This window comes from Gavia stellata, chromosome 1 (assembly GCF_030936135.1).
Source record: "Gavia stellata isolate bGavSte3 chromosome 1, bGavSte3.hap2, whole genome shotgun sequence".
Taxonomy (NCBI): Eukaryota; Metazoa; Chordata; class Aves; order Gaviiformes; family Gaviidae; genus Gavia; species Gavia stellata.
The window spans coordinates 25,678,684-25,701,083 of NC_082594.1; the positions used below are offsets into that span (position 1 = coordinate 25,678,684).

General features: G+C 43.2%; 1 protein-coding gene across 1 annotated transcript in view; it reads right to left on the minus strand.

Moving 5' to 3' along the window:
* The window catches only part of STARD13 (StAR related lipid transfer domain containing 13), a 305,199-nt gene extending 284,127 nt beyond the window's left edge, over window positions 1–21,072 (minus strand). The window contains exon 1 of the mRNA XM_059826737.1: window positions 21,028–21,072. The gene's annotated coding sequence lies outside the window, so the exon portion shown is untranslated. The remainder of the gene's footprint in view (window positions 1–21,027) is intronic.
* Window positions 21,073–22,400: the final 1,328 nt, after the last annotated feature.

A 22,400-nucleotide genomic window follows, 5' to 3' on the forward strand; every position in this document is an offset into this window, starting at 1 on the left:
ATACTCAAAGCATGCCTTAATGATCAAGCAAGTGGAAACGTTCAGTGAATACATTGAATGTTTGACATTGTTATCAGTGGGTGTTCCCTGGGTCTCTTGTGAAACAATCCCAAGATTAACGCAAGGCCAAGAAGTGTCAGCCAAGTGAAACCCTTAAAAGTTACTTAAGAAATTTAAATAGACAACAGTATTTTTCTATGCTAAAGTTCAGCAAAATATTTCTTAAGAGAAGTACTGGCAAAACAAAAATTTATTTTTTGAACAATGAATTATCTTTACTGCTTTGACTTATTTTCTTTTAAGTTATTTCTACTGACATTATGAAGCTGGGAGAAGTATGCCAGCCTCAAGAGGAGTTCTGAGAAATTAAAGATTTAAAAGTCTACAAAATCTTTGATAAAATCCATTATAAAAATGATGCTTAATATAGATAACTATTTCAGCCTTTCAACCTCTCTAAATCTAGCCTTAGACATACTCCCAAAGAAAAAAAGGTCGATTCCAAAAAGCAGAGCACAGTGCCCCTTCTACAGTGCATGAAGGACTTGGCTACTTCTGCTGATTTCCATGTCAGCAGAAGGCATTGACATGCTGTAGCAACATAGCAGAGGGAGAAAGGAATAGAATCAGAAAGAAAACCAGATTTTTTTATTCTTTTTATTACTCTTTCCTCCCCTTTAGAAACGTACTGACTTTACATGGGTGCTTTCCCATGCTGAGCATCAAGTGACATCCTACATCAGACCTATGGTGCAGTCTTTTAGGCCCACACAGACTGCGGTGTCTATCCACACGGCCTCAATGGCCTGAACAGCAGATAAAAGAAGAAACATTTAACAATTTCATGTCACAACCATCATGCTTAGCATTGCCTTTCCTTTGTAGTCTTGTTAAGAATTAAACCCTGACCCTGTAAATATTATACACACCTGATTATGTACCTGATTAGCCTTCTGAAGTGAATGGGACAACTCAAATGCTTTAAGTATATGTACAAAGGATATACAGGGCAAGGTCTGAGTTTGGAAACTTCAGCTTAATATATCTCGTATACATACAGAGACATAAAAGAGACATTAAAAAAAAAGTCCCATAGCTAAACCTATCAACAGCAAGAAGTGCAAAACTGATTTCCTGACTTGCTGGCTGGCACTCAGTCAAAAGCATCGCCTAGTTACCTTTGCATGAAACGATTTCCATCAAATAATTCACATTCATAAACCAAGGAACATAAATGGAACACTACAAATGACAGATTTGTGATGGCCTGAGCTGAAAGGAACTTACTGCCTAGGATTACAGGTACCTGTATGACCCTACAAGTTGGCTATAATCCTGTTCAAGGTGGTGGTAAAAATGATGGATTACAATCACATGTATGTGCGCTACATTACTAAGTAATGAGCTGCACTGTACTACATGTTTTGCCTCCAGGAACATCTACTTATGTCATTCTTTTTAGTCGTCTTTTTGCAGCAGAACATCATAGTTTGATAACCAACATCTTTGGTTTCAAGAGTGTAGTATTGTGCCAAATCTTTAGTCTCAATTACTGTGTGTAAAATGAAATATTTACAACAAAATAGTCCAAAGATTCTGCAGACAAAAAAAAATAATCCAGTATGAACATTCATTAGCAGAAGTTTCCCACTTTCCCTCCTTACCTCTGAATTCAAAACCTCGCCGTGTCAATGAGCACATTCACAAGGAAACACATGTGAGAGCAAAAGCAGTGCAATACCCCTCCCAACAGCATCTGTGTTCTCAGCTCTGTCGTAACTCTTGCGTGGCGTTAAACTAATCTGATGGCCTGACTTTCAACAGTGTCTAAATGCCTAAGGAAATAGAAAATCATTTAAAGGGATGTACCAAGCACCTAAACAAATTAAGATTGTCCCATTTGCTTGTACACTTCAGGAATGAACTTGCAAACCCTGGTGGTGAGGGAAAGCTTTAAGGTCTTCCTTCGGAAAAGAGCTGAGCCTCAACCGAGAAATGAGTGGGCTGACATTTGTTCTTGGGCTGGATCCCACGGCACTGAAGAGGCGTTATGAGCATCCTCATGCAGTTCTCTGGCCTAAGGTAGTTTCTTTATTCCTCATCAAAGCTTATTTTCATTTTAATCACAGATTTTTTCAACTTAGGGACTTCACATGGATAGCACCTTACTGGAATAAGTGATACCAGCCTTTTTGTGATAGATGATGGCTCAGCAATGATTTTTAATATGGGTAAAAGGCTGTATTACAATAAACAGAAAATATGTTTATCCTATTACAGCTAATGCCAAGGATAAAATCCTCTGTGACTCCTCCGTGCACACACAAACCAGACGCTGACAGGCCCAGCTGCAGGCCTCATTTTACCAGTTTATCCATTTCGTCCTCAGTGAGTAATTGCATCTTGTCTTGTTTCTAATCTAATTCCATCCATTACCCAAGATGGATAATTTCCAGGGATGCAGTACAGGGGCGGAAACGTCTGCAAAGAATAAAAACTGTGCAAATCTATTTTCTGATATATGCAGCCTACAACTCTTCTGCCTACACTTCTTCCATCTGAGTAGGTCTGCATGTGCAGAGAAGAGGAAAATGAAAGGCATAAGCCACTATCTGAATATCCAACATTTATGCACCCCACATGGCAAAAGTGAGAGTATAGCCTGCCGTTGGTGATGGCATGCTAAGAACACTGCCTATAGCATGAACCTATAGATGAACTCACACTCTTTGCCTGTCCATGCCTCTGTTTCTTGCCTTGTGTTAGATGGGAAGCTTATTCAGGCAGCCGTCACCTTTTTGTTGTGTGCCCGTATGGCAGCCGAAACAGTCCTATGCCAAAAGGTAGCACAAGCTAAAATGCCTCTGTGTAAAAAGGACATCTATTAGGTCATTGTTTACATGAGGTAAAGCAGACGAGCAGGATCAAATTGCCCACTTCTGGAGAGTCACAGGTCTTCTCTCTTCAGCACTCATCTCTCCCCATTTTTGTCCCTACAAAGCCATCTGGGGACAGAAGGGGACTTCTCAGTAAATGCCCTCCATCACAGCATCTCAAAATTCAACCCAGTGTTTTAACTGGGTAGCGACTTCATTTGGACATGAACCTGAGGGAGAAAAAGGTAAGATAAGTCCTTGTCTCCAGGAAAAGAGCAAAATGAAAAAGCAAGGAGTCCTCTTTTCCAAAGGCGTAAATCAGCCTTTTAAACTCACAGCCCCAAGGGAACTGCACATGCTATCCATAAAATCAGACTGTTTATGAAATTGGATGTTTGTTTAATTCATCGGAGTTCATGTGCCTGGCTCATCATAAATCTTAATATGTAAATCACCCAACTACATAGATTTCAGCACGTTCAGAGTTCACACTGATATCCATACATAAGACATTAAAGAATTCCTGGTTTAGTCATTAGCACTGTTTTAAAGGGTATTTACACAGTCAGAAACGTGTCTCCTGCTCCTGGTCCTTCACCAGTGGCCTCAAACCCTGCGAGATGAAGGTGGGTTTAGGGCCCTGGGGCTGCACTCCAGCTGTGAGCCTGGGTGCCAGTATGGACCCTACTGCCCTCTCCCCAGCCAGGGGGGACACAGAGCTCTAAACCATGCCCATGCAGTGCTTGTGCTTTAAGCCCACATCACATTTTGGGTCCCTCAGGAGACTCATTTGGGCATTTAGGTCCCTCCCTGCCGATTTCTGACTCACAGAGGGGCTCTGGTGGCTAGCAGCACCAAGGGCATCGAGCAGATACACATCTCTGGGCTGCAAGGAGGATCACGTAGACATGGGAAAATTTAAGGTATCACTGCCTCAGCTAATAGATGGTCTGAACTGGTCTCTTCGAGTTTGCAGCTCAAGTCCAACCCCGGAGCCCATGTCAGGCACCAAAGCAGACAGCAGAGTGCATTTTTAACACAGAGTTCATCATGCCAGTTTATGTGTTTTAAGGCTGTCAGAGCCAGGGTGCTTTTGAGCTCATTTATCTCACAGAAGGCAGCACCATGATGGAGCATAAAACCACACCACTGACACAAAAGCAGACTGAAGTTAATTTAAAAACAAAGCTAAACATCTGCTCCAAGAACCAGCTCTCTAATGCATAGATGGGAGCACTAAAGTTTGAAACATTACAACGTGTTTAACTAGTACCACACCAGCTGTTAGACATTTTTGGCAATGGTGCAGATATTATCTGGCAAGTTGTCTTGAGCAGCTGACAAGAATGAAGAGTGACAGATATAAGGAACAGAAAATGCCAACCATATGGCATGAATATTATGCTAATGTTTCAGGTGTCAAGCAGTAGTCGCTTGTGTTTAATTTGAGTGCACAAAATTTATATGGATTTTAATGATTACACAATGTTATACACAATTACATTTACATCTCCGTATTGTTACAACTGTAATTTTGCCATTTAACAGTAACAGACACTGCACTAAATTTGTCCACTTAGGAGCAATGTTGTTATCTTTATGGCTTTAATAACACATTTCCACCTCACAGGTGTAATATTTACTCCTAAAACAGTGCCACTGCAGTCAATGCATACGCTTGTAATCCAGTCTGCAAGACATCGCTGGCTGATGCTGTAGTGTTAGGTTGTTTGGTAAATGCTAACAGCCCACGAGAACTGCAGCAGCCAAGCTATTTGTGGGTATGTCTCCACAAAAATCAACAATGCTGATTTGATGCCCAAACCTCTTCATGCTGCTGCTGGTATTGTGTTTACTGTGCGTTTTCAAAGAAGGGGTCAGCCCCTGCCCTGACCGGGAGGGAGGCCTCATGTCAGACTGGGTGTCTGAGCTTCAGGCAGTGAAGAGGAGCCCCACAGGCAGCTCAGCTCTGCCAGGTTTCACGAAGGGACCTGCTGCTAAGCTTTTTTACAGACCACGCGCCACGTCAGAAATTGATTTTCTCCCTAAGAAGTGGAAATAGCAAAGCCCGGTGCCATAAAACTGTGTGTCTCACTTGCTCTGCGTCTTGCACTTGAAGAAGCTTAGATCACCTTCACATCTCTGATGACAAAGGGAAACGAGAAGCAGCCTGAAGTGCTGGGATTGTCAATAGCTGGCTCACATAGACAAGGCATAAAAACATCTGTTAGGTGAGAGCCGACTTGTCTGACGGTTCATTTTGGGCTGAGGCTGCCTCTCCATCATGGCATAAAGTAGTGCGTAGCGTGTGTGACACCTGCACTGAGGCACGGGGCAGTGGTCTGACTGACTGCAAAGAAGGCCAGCACTACCCCTTGCGTCCATTTTACAGAAGGAATGAAAAAAGAAATAAAAAAAGAAGGATAGGGATGTTAAGTAGGCAACACAACGTGGAAAACACTCAGTGACTGTTTTTTCATGATCATAAAAAGGCTTGTGCTGGTAATAAATGTCAGTTCAGGAACCAGCCCTCTTTCAAGGAGCTGGAGAAAACAACAACCACTAATTCACTCTGGCAACAGCAGAAAATTTCAAACTCATGAGTTGATGGATGGCAGCAGGGAATTCATGGAAAATTCTGAATCAAACAGCAGCAAAGCTCCTACTGGAGATGAGGAACCAGGTGCTGGTGGACCACTTTGCCAGGAGAATGGACTTGATGCAGAGGTTGTTTACTTGACTTTATTTGCATCCATGTAAAAGAATGAAGTGGTGTAAAATCTTTTAAACACATTTGTGGGGAGAGTCTCCACTCCTCATGGCATTATATGGTGACAGTATCATGCAGATACAATGAGCATCACCTGAACTGTGTTATGAAGAGTCAGACAAACACACACAGCAACTGGCGGAGCACGCCTGGGAAAGATGCAGGTGGAGCTGGGAAGTCTGGACACTCCCCGTCTCTGAGTGGAAGAGAGGCATTCCTTCATTTTGCAAACACTCCTGGATGTTTTTGTGATTCAGCTCTTTGCTGTGCTCTTGAACTACACTGAAGATTGAGTAGATAGAAAATGTCTGCCTGGACCCCCCTGCCACAGTTGCAGTGTTAATATTAAGCTAATGGCAGATATATTTGCTTTAGCTGGAGTAAGCACTTTCTGTCATGAAAGCACCACAAGACAGCTCAGATGTTGCAAGATGAAGCCTGAATATTTGCCTGGAGATAAAAGTCGTGCCATTCTCTGGCGAGTTCCTCATTACAGAAGCTCGCTGAAGCGCAGGTTGCCCCCTGCGTGGCTCTCACTGTGCCCTTGCTGGCCTGCCAACGTTTCCATTGCCCTTAGACGCAGCTCACGCTTTCCAGGTTCTTTGGGAGCAGCATCTTCTGCTTCTTCTAGCAGGCCTTGGAGTCGGAGAGTCTCCTGTAAGACTTTGAACCCCACTAGGGCCCTGCAATTTACTACCTACCTGTCACCCTAATATCATCTCAGCATGTCTGCCTACTCTTGACTGCTCTACTGGTACTCCTATCAGCAGAGAGAGGCAGTATTTTTCCCTGTTTTTCTAAAGGGCATAACCAAGTATTTTCATAAGCACAGTCTGGCTTTTTCCTCTTTGAAAATCTTTGGGACAAGCCTGCATCTCATTTTTCTTTCCTATATAGAGTTTCGCACTTCGCGAGAGTTAGCTTACAATGTTTTCAAAGCAATATTCAATGTATAATTCATATTAACACAGGACTGATGCTAGTCCACACACCCAACTTTCAGGTTAAGCTCTGGAAACTGCATTTTTGTATGTAGACAACAGCTCTGGTCATAGTGCCAAGCACAATAGCAATTACAAAAAGGAGGAAAAACATTGCACTCCAATTATCCCTTAACTGCTGCAAAGGCAAAGCAAGGGTAGTGTTTAGGCATAGCCAGAAGTGAGATCCAAGCCCTGTAAGTGAAGGTAGGATGCAGCTGTGCCATAGTATGTCTCTGTGCTTTCAGTTTAGTACATTGTCGGTCTTTCTTACTGTCGCACCAAAGATATCTTGCATCTATATCTAGGACTGCAATTGTGTTCAATTACCTGTTTTATCTTGCTCTGAAAAGGCATGAAGCCATCCGATCTCAGTTTGGAGGTGATAACCAACAACTCTGCTGGTAGCAATGACTGTCAGGTCAATGGTGAAAAAACAATGGAAAGAAAATAATTTCAGAAGCACAGCAGAAGCAGTGATCTGCGTGGGCACCACTGCAGCTGCAGCGCCCGTGCGGAGGAGGCAGAGATGTGCAGCCTGGCACGCTCTGCCTGATTTCAGGCCACGGGCAGAGGCATGGCGAAGCAGGAACATGCCATCCCCTGCACAGCCCCTGGCAAGGAGGTCGTGGAGGAGCAGCAGACGGCAGAGCTCAGTGTGGACAGGGGCGGGCAGGAGCCAAGGGATGCGAGCGCTGCTGCTCCCTGCCCTGGTACTTACTCTTGGGCTGCCTTTGGGAATGCATTTCACATCTCTGGGTTTCTGTTCCTCCTCCCACCTTTTGTTTGTGATCTTTCTGGAGCAGGATCGTGTCCTAATACATGTTTATACAGTGACTAGCACGATGAGGCCCTGATCTTGCTTGAGGCCTCTAGGCATGACTGTAATACAAACGATAAATCATCATCATAAAACAGGACTGCACAGATCCATAGCTTCTGTCATAACTCACGGCTGAAGTGTCAGCAGCTCACAGACACATGGCAAGGTCAGGGAGACCATGAAGGGCCAGAAGCAGTGAATCCACACAGAAGAGAGGAGATGCTGAATGGCTTTGAAATATTTTTAATATCTGTCAGTGTTATACCCGTGTCTGTTCACAGCTGATTTCCTTTATTGATGCCACCTCCTGACTGCAGCGATGTGGCCAGGAAAAGGATTGAGCCACATATCACAGCAGAAGGCGATGGTGGTCACTAGAGTGCAGCCTGCAAGAAAACGTGCATGTACAGTTAGCAGGTGCTTCCCACCCATGGCTTTTGTGCTGCACTGTCCTCTAAGCTGCACTGAGTGCACCAAGCAGGCAACCAAGCTTCAGCAAAAGCATTTCTTTGTCCTTTTATTACTTATGGAGGTCTACAGACCCTTATTTGTATCTCTTGTCTTTTTCCCCTCTGTCCCATGGAAGAAAGCTGTGTGGATATCTCATGCAGAAGACTTCAGCAGCTCTGGAGACTCTCCCTCCCACCCATGAGTCAGCTCAGATGTACACAAGGCATCGCTGGCCAGGGAACCGCTTCCCTAGCAGGCCTTCCTGGGCAGCCTCCAGGCACATGGCTAAATTCCCCAACAGACCCATCGTTGCTCAAATTGGCACCAGTCAACATGCTTTGCAGAAGCTGTCATCACACTCTAGGGTTACACATTTTTTCAGTGTCCCCTAACCTGTAGAGGCAAGGAGCTTGGGAGACCCGGAGCATAACAGGAAAGAGTTCGCTGCAGGAATGTAAGGAGCTGACGGTACAGAACCCAACAGTTATGTCCATTCAAAGCAAGTCAAGTAAGCATACAAATACCTTTAAATCATTATATCTGGCAAGAAGCCACACTGTGTCTTCAAATAAAGTGTGATGCTTTGAGAAAATGTAGTTTCAGTGAGCTGAATATCAGATGAAGAAGCACTAGGGAAAGTTCAAGCTGTATTTAATGGAAAAATATTTTGTTCTTGATGAACTGAAAGATTTATACTATTCCTGTCATTAGCATCACATCTTCCGGATAACAATGACCAGTCTCTTCCTTATTCCTGAGATTTGAAGTTTCAAAATATTTTTAAATGTTTCAAAAGAAATTTAGTCTTTAAAGACTTCCCTGCTGTAGGCTGCTGAAGGCTAGACTGTCTGTCATGTTGGTTTGATGGCTTACACAACAGGGAATACCGTCTTATTCCCAGTTATGACTGGATGCTTCTTTAGTGACTCCTGTTTGCCAGATGACATCATTTGTTACACCGACAATTACAATAAGAAGGGTTTTTTTCAGAATTCATCTTCTAAAAATTTAAGATTTGGTATTGAGTACTCTAAAGGAAAGCAGGTTATTATCCAATTATATTGCCAAAATCATGCATACTATTGAAGGAAAGAAATCAGTCCCAGATTCAGATCCTGGTGTATCAGCAATGCAGAATAACTCCTCTTACTCTATCTTTGTGGAGTAGATCTCCATAATTGGGACAAATAGCTTTGGCAGAGCTGACAGCGTAAATCCGATGAACACATAGAATTAAAACAACGGAGCAAGACGGAGAAAAGTAGGAAGGGCTGAGAAGTGACATCAAATAAAGGAGATGTGAAACAGATGTGTTCGAACCTGGGTGAGAATGTGCTTTGGGATAAATGAAACAGACAACAGCGCAAGAGGCAGTTTTCCCTGGAGAGCTACCCGGTAGTAAAATGCTTTAAAGAAGAATTAATTCAGAGAATATACCATATTCGATATGATAATTCATGCATTAGGCACTGAGAGAGAAAAGCCAGCACAGAAAAAGATCCAGAGGAAGAAAAGGACAAAAAATGTTAAAGCAACTGGAAGGCAGACAGAAAACAGAAGTTTTGAGAATGTGCAGGAACCAGACTTGGGAAGGCTGGACACCACCTGAAGGCAAAAGGCACCTCAGTCTTCCTAAAGAAAGTAATTAAAATAATTTGGACTGCCCTGCAGTACAATGTAAGTGGGCTACTGACATGCTTAACGTTAGATGCAATGCCACTAAAATGTTGCTTGGACATTCTTGCCCCGCATTTTACTGCTGCCATGGCAATGCAACAACCTGCAAAGCATGACCAAAAGGGTCCTCCCTCCACAAGGCATCACCAAAAGGGTCCTCTCTCTAGGCTGACTATGCCTGTTATCTTGCTCTATAAAGGCCAGATCCTGGTAATGGTAGGTCAGCATCCCATCCTCATTGCAACATTCAGACACCCTCTGAACTACCTCATTTAAATCCATACAAAACAAAGCTGTTTGCATCCTGGTTTCAAAAGATCACCTTGTCATCCTCTCTCATCCTCCCCACAGACACGGATTTGTGGTCCTCCCTGTAAGGTCCTTCCCTTTGAGCTCACCTTTTCTATCAAATCTTACAGCTTATGAGACTGACTATTCCTCACTTTGCCCAGCTAACAGCAGCAGATCAACTTCCAGTCTATCATCTGCCTCTCTTGCTTTCCTTCCACTCACATGTAAAGTTGACCTAGTAAACTTTAAACATGGTTTTTAATATAGTCAAAAACTTCAAATATAGTTAACTTTTAATTTTTAATATAGCTAACTTAGAAAACTCATCTTCAAAATCTCTCCCTGAAACCTACTTCTGTTGTGGTGCCCTGCAGCTCACGCTCATGTGACAGTGGTTAGGTAAATGTGGACTTTTGTTTCTACTTCTGCTTTCTACTTCTTCTGCTTCTACCTCTTGTTTTTTCTTGCCACCATCTCATCTCTCCAACCCCCAGTGCAGGTAAGTGTGGATCAAGGTGGGGCTGTGAAGCCATCTGACTGTCAGTGCAGTCACTGTACCACGAAGAAAAGTGTTCCTAACACAGAAAGTCTTCACTGCAGGCAGGGCTAGGGACTATTTGCTCTCATTACCATCACCTCCAGGAAGGCTAGGAGACATGTGTTGGATCAGTGTAATAGCTCTGACCTCCGTTTGCCCTTTGTCTTTCCAGCTATAGAGACCCACCCTGATCTTTCATTAACGTAATAATAAACCCACCAGATGTTTTGTTTTCCCACCTCCAGGCAGCTGCAGAACCTTCCCTGACCAGCCATAAGCCCTGGAGTCCCTGGAGTCCTAACGCTTGGGAAACCTGCTAAGCGGTCTTGGTTTGCAATCTGTGAAAAGCAGCGTTTTCCCTCGTACTCTGTGCCTTTCAGCTCACTTAATCTGGGATCAGCAGCAGGGGGAGACGATATGGGCTGAACTCATGGCAAAGGAATGCAACGGAGAGAATGGCAGTGGCAGAGGAACAAACCAGATACTAGGTTATTTCATTCCTCAGCTGTATAATTCGATATTTTAGATGAAGACTAGCATTAGTTACCCTTCCTGTTCTGAATCCAGTGTTTCTGTTTCCTTACTGCGCTGGCCTGCAAGGCTTGGGGTCCTCAGAAGGCTTTTCTTGGCTGTCTCGGCTCTACAAGTGTTGACACTGACTCAGCCCTAGAGCTGTTAGCCAAATAACAGCAAAGGCTGGCCTCCTTGACTAACTTGGCCAGAGACACCTCGTGTGCAGGAAAGAAGAGATGTGGGATTTACTTATGGGTGCAGCTCTACCAGGAGAATCAGGCACATGGTCTCTAACATTTTTGCATGCTTTCTAAGCCCTGCCAAACTTCTGCAGAGTTTCCTATTGCAGTTCTGTCCCCTTCGTGTCTCCTGGAGGAAAGACATGGAGCTGGCCAGAGCGTGGAGAATAATATTCCCCCAGCTCACAGTCACATTGCCTGAGACTGCCTCCAGCAGGCAACCTCATGGAGAAAGGGGGAAAGGGACTGGGAGTCAGTCACTCCCACTTACACCAGAGCTACATCCCCACTGACAGGTGTGGCCTGATTTCCATCATTTTCTCAGCAGTTTGGAGGGTCGTCATCAGATGGGATTGCTGGCCAGATCACGCGTGGGTGCTGCGGTTCTGCAGTGCACTCGGAGGCTCAGCACCAGGAGTTCCCCATCCTTGCTCCCGCTGAGGTCGGGGCAGAGTCCCCATCAGCTGCCACACACACAAGGACATGACCCTGAAAGCACAACTTTTTAAATGTTTTGGAGGAACAAAGATTGCTGCCAGAGACTTTGAGGTAATCTAAATCTTAGGTGAGGATGAAAACTCTGTCAAGCTAGCTTCAAAGAAAGATTTAGTTTGGCCATATCTTTACTCTGGGGATTGATTAAAAGAAGAAAAGTTTCAGTGACTAATTTCTACAAGGTCTGAAGCATAGCAGGTTATTAAACACACAACCCAACAGCTCCAGAATCTGACGGAGACATTGCTCTCCCTCAGCATTTGGTAATAGAGTATTTCAGATGATTAAACAGCTATGAAAGTCAGAGTCTTTGCTAAGTAGATGGATACCAGCATTATTGCAAAGGTAATTATAGATGTCTATCAAAAATTCTTGACCCAAAATATTTATTCTCAGACTGAAGCTAATATGCTGGTCTCAGTTGAAAAGACAATATTTTAGCCACTATTAAAAGGTTTCCACTTTGCTCTACTGTAGTGGCTTTCAATTACAACCAGTTTCAAGGTGTATGTTTTCAGATTGAATATTTCTTTTTTCAAGGTAAATTCTCAGCAGCTGTCACATGAAACTATTTCTTCCATTAATCATGATCTTATGCCTTTTTGGCAGCATAGGTATCTGCATTTTTAGGTTGTTTATTTCTTTTGCTCCTTCACAGGCGTTAGACAGTTATGATATCTGTACCTCTCTGAAGTTGCAGAGTGGTAAGAAAGGGTCAGAGGAACAGTAAACAGTGTTAGGGACGCTTGCAAAAAAACACTACAGAAGAGTCCTGCATGCACAAAATCATTCATTTGCTTCTTTGCTGCTATTTCAGCCTGTCTTTTTTTCTGCTGATCTTTTAGATTCTTTACTCCTTCCCTGTGAGGGCCATTAGAAAACCAGGGTATTTTGTTGTATCTTGCATACACAGCTATGTTAGCTAATCCACAGACTGCAGAAAAGAAGTTCTTTGCATCAGTAAATTATCCCATTATCACAGAGGAGCATGCAGCAGAGCTTGTATTTACACTGAAGCGAGTTCAGTTCTACCTCTGATTATTTTTGCCTGGTTTATAAAAATGTAATAGATGCTCATTTTCATTTAGTTGAGCCAACACACATCATACAGAAATGCCCATGTCTGCTTTGCTTTGCATTTCTTGATGTCGTCTCCTATGTCTGCTTTACCAACCCCACCTGCTGCCTCAATACATTTTTTCCTCTATGAAACCCTCTCTTGAGGACTCACTCCTATTGTAAAAACAGCGAGATATTAAAGGGCAATGGCTCAACTGTAGAGCAATAAAAGATATTTTAAATATATACAAAGAAAACATGTTACTGCATTCATCTCCTACCATTTGGGCAGCCCTGCATTTCTCAGACAAAATATTTCCAAGAAGCTGGGAGCTTCTGGGTATATGTGTACAGCACCCAGGCTGGAGGAAGAGCCCTGAAGAACAGCACGCTCCTGCTGCAGATGTGGCTGCCTCTACCACCTGCAGCTCCAGCATCACCATCCGTGGGGTAAAGGACAGCCCATGCTCATCCTACCTATAAAATGCAGCATAGAGATGGCTGTGACCACAGCTACGTGGGCAGCTTAACCTGCTCTTATGTTGTTAAGAAACGCCCTCACAGATTTCATGTCCACACATAGTAAAACACACGTAAAGAACGGGTGCCAGACCCTGAGCTCCAACCCTCCAGAAAGATCCACCATGGTCAAGAGAGGATTGCTGGTCTACTCTATCATGCTGATGAGTTGTAGTCATAGTAGTCATATCAAAACCACGAGCAGGACTGTCCCTTAGTTACCCCTTATTCACAGGAAGATCAGTCTCACAAGCTAACTTCAAATAAAGGATATTCAGCAGGATGCACGTGGGATGCCTGCACAGTCGGAGGAGGTTGTTGCACCACGGATGCAAGCACGGAGTGCGTTACAAATGACTGAAAGCTGTAGAGCTTGTAGCACACCTGCATAAGTACTTGAGTGTACAGGATCCAGCAGGTTTTGGAGGCTACTACAACACATATTAAACTACTTATTCTTCTGCATTTAAATATGGTTGCCAGGTAGGTTCAAGCCAGAAATTTGTATCAAAAGCTCAATTTATATGACCAAGTTCAAGGAGCCTCGTATCTTCTTTTTTTTTTTTTTTTATTACCAGCCATGGAAAGAAACCCTAGCTGCTAAACATTTGCTTACGTTTTCAAGGCGCTTATACTTCATGCTGTGGTTGGATCTAGGGTTTCGGTTTATTCCCATTTCTAGTGAAGTTTGAGTGCAATAAAGAGTATTTTAACCTCTATTTACTGCACTGACCATCAGCTAGCTAGATCTTTTATTTCTACTGTCAGTGACAGTAAGAAATTGGTGACAAAAATGACTGTTGTGGTTGTAACTGCGGTGTTATTTATAAACAGCTAGATGCAGAAAAAATGCAATTTAAATTTCATTGTGAGCAATATTCACGCCTAGAGCTCCCTAATGCACAATTCATAGCTGCTTAAATTGCAGTCATTACTTTCATACTGCAATACTGTTTGTCATGATAAAGGAAGATTACTTTTCTGTAAATTACTCCTTCAAGATTAGTTAATTTACATTTGCAAGGGGTATGGAGCAGCATCTCAATTCCATGGAGATGTTTCTCAGAAGCATTTGGCAATTTAAGGTTTCGGGGAAAAAGTAAATGGAAGTCAACTTCAAAATGTAAAAAAGGGACAGCGCATCCCAAGGTCTTTGTACCCCAATGAAAAGCAGCAATGAAGAGTAGATATATCACTTCCACACTGCCAACTTCAAAGGTGCAAAAAATTGTATCGAGGACCTGGAAGAGGCATGCTCCTCTCTGCTTCAGTACTGAGCAGCTAAGCTGGTGGCATTTGAAATCACTGCTCCTGACTACACGTGAGCTGTGCGTGCAAATAATCTATATAAAACATCCTACCCTTTGGCATACCCTTCTGCTAACATCTCTATGTTTGTTTAATCCATGTTGGGATGGAGATAGCAAGAGCTGAAAACATGAGGAGGAATGTTATTTTTACTTACTTGCTTGGAAATTCTCAGTGAGTTTTAGCATGCCTGACTTGGATGCTCACCTGAGGCATCACAGCTCCTGATCCTAGCAGCATAAATTAAGGTGTTGAAGTTTGGTGCCCGAATTCGTTGCAGGGGCGATGGAGTAATTGAGTGCAATGATGCCTGAGGGACAACACAGCGCTCTTCCACCAAGACCGAGAAGCTGCTTCAGGAAGGAGTGCTGGAGCATTCCCTGGGATCCCTCTCACTAAAGCCAGGGGCGGCGTGGGAGGGAGAAGCGACGTGCCTCCTGCAGCCTGTGCAATGCTCCCGGGGGTGAGGGCACTTGCGGACGTGGCAAGACACGGTTCTGTCGCTCCCCAGCCCACAGGGATTCACACCCACATGTTCCAGACAGAGAGAGTAACATTTTCTCTTTCCTCGGGGGAAATTGTGGAAAGGCCTTTGGAAAACACAGTGCTCAAGTGAGGGCTCAGATTTAGCACGGCGAGTGGGCAGGGTTACAACCTACCTCTGCCCTGCAGCCAGGCAGAGTTGCTTAAAGCACCTTGAAGCTGAGGTCACAGGTATTTTTTTGTGAGTCAAGCAGAACCGGTGGAGTGCAGACACACTGTGTAGGTGTACTGCCATGGACTATATGTAGCTGGCACAGCGGGGCTTAACCTCTAGGTATTATTGCAATTAAAATGATGAAATACCAAAAGCGCAGGCATCCTTAACACTGACGCTTGTGTTCAGGCACGTCGGACTATGCTGATACCAATATCCCAATCCTATACTGGCATCACAGCTCTGTTGGCGTTTTGCAATGTTTTAAATTTTAACCCCTGCCAAATTCCAGCAAATACAGTCACAGTCCTCCTTGCCGATATTGCTCTCTTGATACAACAAGGGGTAGAGTATCCTTATCTTTCTTCTCCAGCCTGAGCTGCGTGCGGTTGCTGTTGCTGTGCTTTGGTGCAGAATGTTTCGAAGGCAGAAATTACAAAGGAGGGAGTTCTCTGAAGAGTTTATGAAGTGTTTGAGGGCACCTTAATTATATGTTATTTCTGTTCCCATTAGGTTCAGTGGATTTGCAATGCCGCTTAACCCAAAATTGGACTCTGCTCCAGCCACCCATTAAAAACTTCACAAAGTGGTTAAAAATCATGAATGTTTATGTTGCCTTTAATTATTTTCCATTTCAGCTGCCTGGATTTTCTTTTGAGATGCTTTTTCTTGGTTAACATCAAGGCTAGAATCCTACCTTGCACAAAAGGTAGATCCACATTTGTTTCCAAGAATGAGTGTTTTAATTAGGTGGGCCTAAATTCTGCCGGCTAATAAAGATAGGTATGAAGACATGAAGGTAGGTGTAAAGATATAAAGGTATAAAGATATGTATCAAGGTATAAAGATATAGATTGGAATTTTTAAAGTTTCAGCTTGAGATGATGACAGACAATATCCAAAATTATTTTCAGACTTTTTTTCTTTGGCTAAACTCCGAAATATTAGAGTCAGTCCCACTGGTTTGCTCACAACTTAGATCTTTAAATGCCTCCTGTTTAAAATACACTTAATTCCTCCATTTGTATCACCGCAATAATAGGCCAGGGAAAAGGCTCTTAGCCCTTTATTCATAGAGGGACAGACATATCTTAAACCATAGCAGTTGCTGGTTCTGTATGATATGTAAACCGTTGAAAAATGTAGGGGTTTTTGTGATGGCCAGATACGCCCTTCACACCACTGCAATTTCAGGACATAATGCAGTGGCACTGAAACAGCTGGGGTTTAAACATTGAAAAATCCAGTTGTGATTGTAAAGGTTTTGGGATCAATTGCGTTTAGGATCCCTCTAATTTATCTGGATAGAGCCGGAGAGCTCGTGGTCTGGGTTGCTCAGCAGTGCACCTCCCTCCCGCCCTGCACATCCCCCTTACCAGTGCGTGAACCCAAATGATGCTCCTACCTTTGACACATGGATACACCTTTTTTCTGAGAACCCACAACCAGCAATTTAATTAAAGTAATTTAATTTGTCTTCAAAACATTGTATTATGCATTAATTAAGGTAACTTAATTTGTCTTCAAAACAGAGTATTATTCATTCACCCTAAGGCACGAAACACATAGCACAAAGGGTAGAAAACAACATCAGAGGTACATGACTCTTACTCATACCCTCATCTTTCCCCTTGCCAGCTTTTGTGCTTTCTCATTTTCAGCTTCAAGAGGCATTTGTGTAGTATTAGCACGAGTCTGTTTTTTCAGTGCTTTCCCTTGCCCTGTAACGCCCTTCCTTTCACACATTGCTTCTGGACAGCTTCTCTCAGGTGACTCAAAGGCCCCAATTTCACAAAGATTTTATGAGATTGTAGTGTGATACTTCTCAGGCCTGAAAAAACAGTGATATTAGCAGTGTTGCAGCCAAGGTGCTATCTCTTATGTCCACAAACCTCCTTGAATTTGTGGACTCTTTTGTATGTGCTAAGCCACTGCTTCTCCTCTTCTGCTTGATCCCTTTCATAACCCTTACTGACTAACTGCACGACAAATATCCCCATCTCACAAAGGCGTATGTGGAAGCAGAATATTAATTTTAAAAATAAAAATATCAGGCACATTTTTCCAGTTTCCTAGTGGAACTACTTATTCCAAAATAACAGCCTGTGACACATTCTTGTCATCAGCACCAGATGCAACAGAATGCTAAATACTTATAAAAGGTATGATTTTAGAAAACTTTAAAATTTTGATAAAATATTATATATCTTTATAAAAGTTTTGTAATTAGGCTGCATACAACATATGAATATTTTGTGTTACAGGTAAACCTTGTGCCCATACAGACAGAATTTAGTAAGTTATTTTGGACTAATAGAGTGCTGTTGTTGAGAACATGCCCACATAGCACAAAAATATCTGGGTAACGATAAAAAGTACTTCAAAAGAAACTATTTCAGCTGCAGTTCAGCTGTGCCTTAGCTTCATCTAATCCCCACTTCAGTGGTAGATATGACCACACTTCATTCCAGGAACTTGTGAAGCACCAAAGAAGAACAGGCACCCCCCTGCCTGTTGGCTTCATTTGTGGTTTTTTCTTGGTGATGCTGAATGTTTAGAGACTTGAGTGTCCCTGGAAGTCCACACAGCAGGTAGCACTTGTAATGAACTCCTTAAAATCTGAACATACCACGTTTTTGTTTCCCGTTCAGAGTAACCAGGAAACCAGCCTCACCCCAGACCCTATGCAGAGTCCTCCCCTTAAGATCCTTTAGTAGCTTTGGCTTTTCCAACTAGCAGAGATGAATTGCTATTGGTAAAAATATCACAGAATTCAGTTCTTTAGCTGCAGCCAGAGAGGTATAAACCAGCCATTTCTGACCAGCAGTAGCAGTATGAGCTGGCTCTCCCATCTGAAACACAGCCAACTTACGCCTTTGGGATGAATTTCAGGAGACAGGACAGAGTCTGCAGATAGCCACACAAAGCCTCTCCTCTATTTAGGGCAGCAGCTCTGGACTGTCCTAGCATGCAGAACAGGGAAATCAAAGCGGTCGTAAGGAAGCCCCACCTATAGTACAAAATAATCCCATTAGTCTCTCCACGACAAAGACCTGGGAGTTATTTTGCTGGATACGTGGCCATGGGAACAGTGTCGTTATCATCACCAGAGACGGAAACAGAACTTTCTCTAGGAATGGGGAAGCAGCTTCCAGGAGGTCCCAGAGTATCACAGAGAGCAGCACTTTCACTGCAAGAAGCCAAGCTTCCTAAAACAACATCACCAGTAAAGAACAACAGAAACCTTAAAGTTATCAGGGAAAACCTAAAATCTTTCTGAGCAGGAGGAAAGAAAATAGAGTAACACATGCACTTCATTGCTTGACGTATATGTCAAAGGGTTAGACAAGGTATGATGGCAAATAGTTGGATTTAGCACCTTTCTGCAAAACCATGCGTAGTTTGAAAAGACATAACTGAAGTTGGTGGAATAAAAGTGAGACTGTGCTGTTTAATCTTTTCTTTTGGAAGAAGCTGCAGGTGAAGGCACAACTGGAAGCTGGCAGGACCACACCATCCTTCTGCTAGCATACACGCACAACTGCAGTAGCTCTTCGTTTACCTCCTTGCCCAGCCTGGCAGGTATGCCAGCTGTGTGTATGGAGCCACATTCCAGCTCCGGTCACGCTGGAACGAATCCAGGGTCATGTCATTGACTTCAGTGAAGTTATTCTTTATTCACACTTGCCTAGCTGAGAATCTGGCCCATTCTATCTAGGTAGCAATAGAGAAAAGACTGCCAAATTAAGGCAACAAGAAGAACCAGAATATGTCACATGAAAAGGAAACATTTTATGTTATAAGGATTATAGAGGCCCTTTAGTTTAAGGACTTTATCAGCATTTAAAAGCCACTGAAAAGCATTTCTGTATGTGCCTAGATTATTTTTTTTAACTCTCATTTGCTATTTTAGAAAATGGAAAGAAAATTGACTGATTTTAACATTATTGAAATAAAAATACTGCCATTTTTTCAACACAGAACACTAATTCATTTTACATTTATTAGCAGTTTGGGTTAAGACATCTTCCATTTAGGATTTCCTCCACATCAATTAAGAAGGCCTCTCTAGTTGAAATATATTGAGTTTCATTTTTTTCTCTGTGGGAGCATTTTTCTGTCAGTGCCAAATTCAGCTTTGGGAAAAACACTGTGTTTTGCTCTGCTGGACAAATCCAGAGTGTCCCTGCTGTAGTGACCAACGAAACATAGAGGAAAGGAATGAAGGTAAGGGAAATTTATCATCACTGTATTATTTCCAATAAGTTCAGATTCACTCAGGCCATGGCTTGATGATACTCTAAATCTGACTTTAGAGGTCCCAGTGCTGTAACAAAAACTCCGCAACCAATGATGTAAGGGTAGCAAAATGGTACAGATTTACTCTAGCAGTTCATTTGTTAAAGAAATATTGACATTTACTTTGTACCAGGCAATGGACTGAATTGCCTCATCGCAGTTGTACAAAGTTGGTATACATTCCATGCCATGTGCTCTGACTAATTCAGCAGAAATGCACTTGTATGCCCACACCTCACCTGGATGCTGTTTGTGTTGCTGCGTGATCTGGAGGTGCCCCGACGGAAAATGAGTGGTGGTGGATCCACCGGGGATGGGATTTCTGCCACACTTAGTTAGCAATAACACGCCACTGATTTTTCTTTTCATATCACCTTTGGATTTCACCTGGGTCCACCAGAATATAAAAGTATAAACTGGTGCAATGCACTTGCCAAGGCACAGAAATGTGAAGTTGCTTGCTTTCTAAGGAAAATATATGTTAAATTGGGAAGGGTGTTGGATTGTTTTGCGTAGGTAGAGAGAGATGTGGAACAATCCAGACAGGATTAGAAACAATTTCTTTTTTTAAAGCATGTATCTCAGCTTTTACTAATATCTAAGTGCATCAAGAAAAGTTTCAACATATAGCTCTTTTCACTCAAGATGGTATATAAAATAGCATCCTCGGGTGACAGGTCATCCTAGACGATCCTGGACAGTTCCCATAGGAAAGCAAAAATATCACAAGCTTGGAGTTGCAAACTGCCTGCTCAGGTTTGGACTTCTGACCTGGACATTGGCCCCTAGAGCTCTCCCACAGAAAACCATTTCATCATTCCTATTCAGACACATGCAAGAAAGAGCAGGTTATTAATGTTTCAGCTACAAGAATGATCATTCTGTGCACTAGTAAGTGCTATGTATCTGTTAAAATTATTTCTATAAATCTGCATCATAGTGGACAATATTCTCTTAAACTAATTTCCCGTAATCATCATTAATTGGTCAGCTTGCCAACACCTGGTACCAACAGATTTTTCATCTAGAGAGTACAGTGCCACATAATGGCAACAGCAGGTTTTAACCTAATCCCTCTCCATACACAAGCAAACATCAAACGACGCCCGTGACAAAGACACGCAGACCAGCCTGACATTTGCTGATAACTCCCAGGAGATTCTCCCTCAGCACAACTAGTCCTGCTCAAACACATTTTCCAGTGGAAAAGATAATTTGAAACCATTTCTAGCCACACTAATTGCATTCACTGAAAAGAGCATCCTCCTCCTCCTCAGTACACATTTATTAGTCCAGCCGCAAATGCAGCTAACACTTTGTGAAGTTTTCCAAAGCAGTAATTATTTCATCTTATGAGAATTCGCAACAGCTTACTTGATAATGAAAAGTTATTATGCAGATATATATACTTCATGCAAAGTTGCACACACACACAAAAAAAGGTAAAAAAAAAAAAAGTAGGCGTTTAAAACTGATGTTTAAATTCCACTCACAGTTTTGAAGTCTAAGCATAAAACTTCGTACTTTGCAGCTGTAGCTCCAAGCTGTCTGGAAAGATAATGCAGTCCATCAGATATCCTGGTTTTGTTTTCTTGCATAAAAATATCATCTGTCATAGGCACAGGAGCTGACTTCAAGGCCCGGCCCCTTCTGCGGAGCACACCAATCGGGAGACCTTGGGAGCACATGTGGAAAGCCGCTCGCTGGTCACAGGCAGCATATGCTCTGCGGGACCCAGGTGCCAGACGAATGTGGGTGTCAGCGAAACACGGGGCCGGGGGTGCCCTAGCCGGGGGTGCCCTAGCCGGGGGTGCCCGGCCCCAAGCCCAGCCGCGGGAGGCGAAATGGAGGGCTGGCGGGGGAGCGTGACCTCGGCCACGGGAGCAAAGGCTGAGCCTTTCACAGACCGCATCAGTGCCACTGGCCCTGCAAAACCAGAGCCTGAGGCCAAGAACTGTGCTTTGCTCCTTTTGGCCTTATTCTTTACTGTTTTAATAAAAGCCATCTTCTTTACCATTGTGTTAAATGCTTCTTCACTTTTTTTCCTAGTTGCTATTCTAACCCCGTTTATGGCTTTTTATTCCAAATCTCATCCCTGCAAAACCATGCCTGTGGAAAAGTCCTGGGCGCTGCCAGCCCCTTGTAACAGGAGGGCTAGCAGTGCTCTGGACTCAGCGGGTCAGCCTTGTCTGGGTTTTCCTCCTTTTCCCCAAAAGCTCACCCTCTCCCCCCGCCGCAGGGCCAGCTGCCCTCAGGCTCTCCGCCGTGTAAGCTCCCCACGCGCTGCTTTGCTCCGCACCTGTCAGTCAGAGAGGTCGTTTTCTTCTTGCATCTGTTTAACCCGATGACATGCTCAGAAACCGTATTTAGAGACGTACGCCCACAGCTTTCTGGCTCGCTGCATGCCCAGCCCTCGCATAGAACCAGGGGTGAGAAAAACGCATGTACGTTAACGCGGGTTGAAAGTGCAGCAGTAACTCAGTGCACGAAGTCAAAAATCAGACCGTACATAGGTGAGCAGGATGAATAAACATCTGTAGATTTGTTTTCACTCCTGAAAGCATACTTGCAAGTCACAACATGCTGGGAAGGGAAACCAGTAAACACACCAGTGCGAAAGCCGTGCCTTTTCGAGCTGAATTACGAGACCTAAAGGCCTTCCCATCTTGCACCTCATAAGCTCAGTGCTGGCTTTATTAATTCAGAGTAGTAGTGTTATTTGATCAAATAGCTTTACTTTCACAGACACGGTGCGGGTTAGAGTGGACTGGCTGTAATAAAAAATGCTAGCTGTAGTCTGTGAATAACTTCCTGGCTTAATTAAATTAATTTTGCTTCTAAATTCTAGCTTAGTGGATTAGTAAGT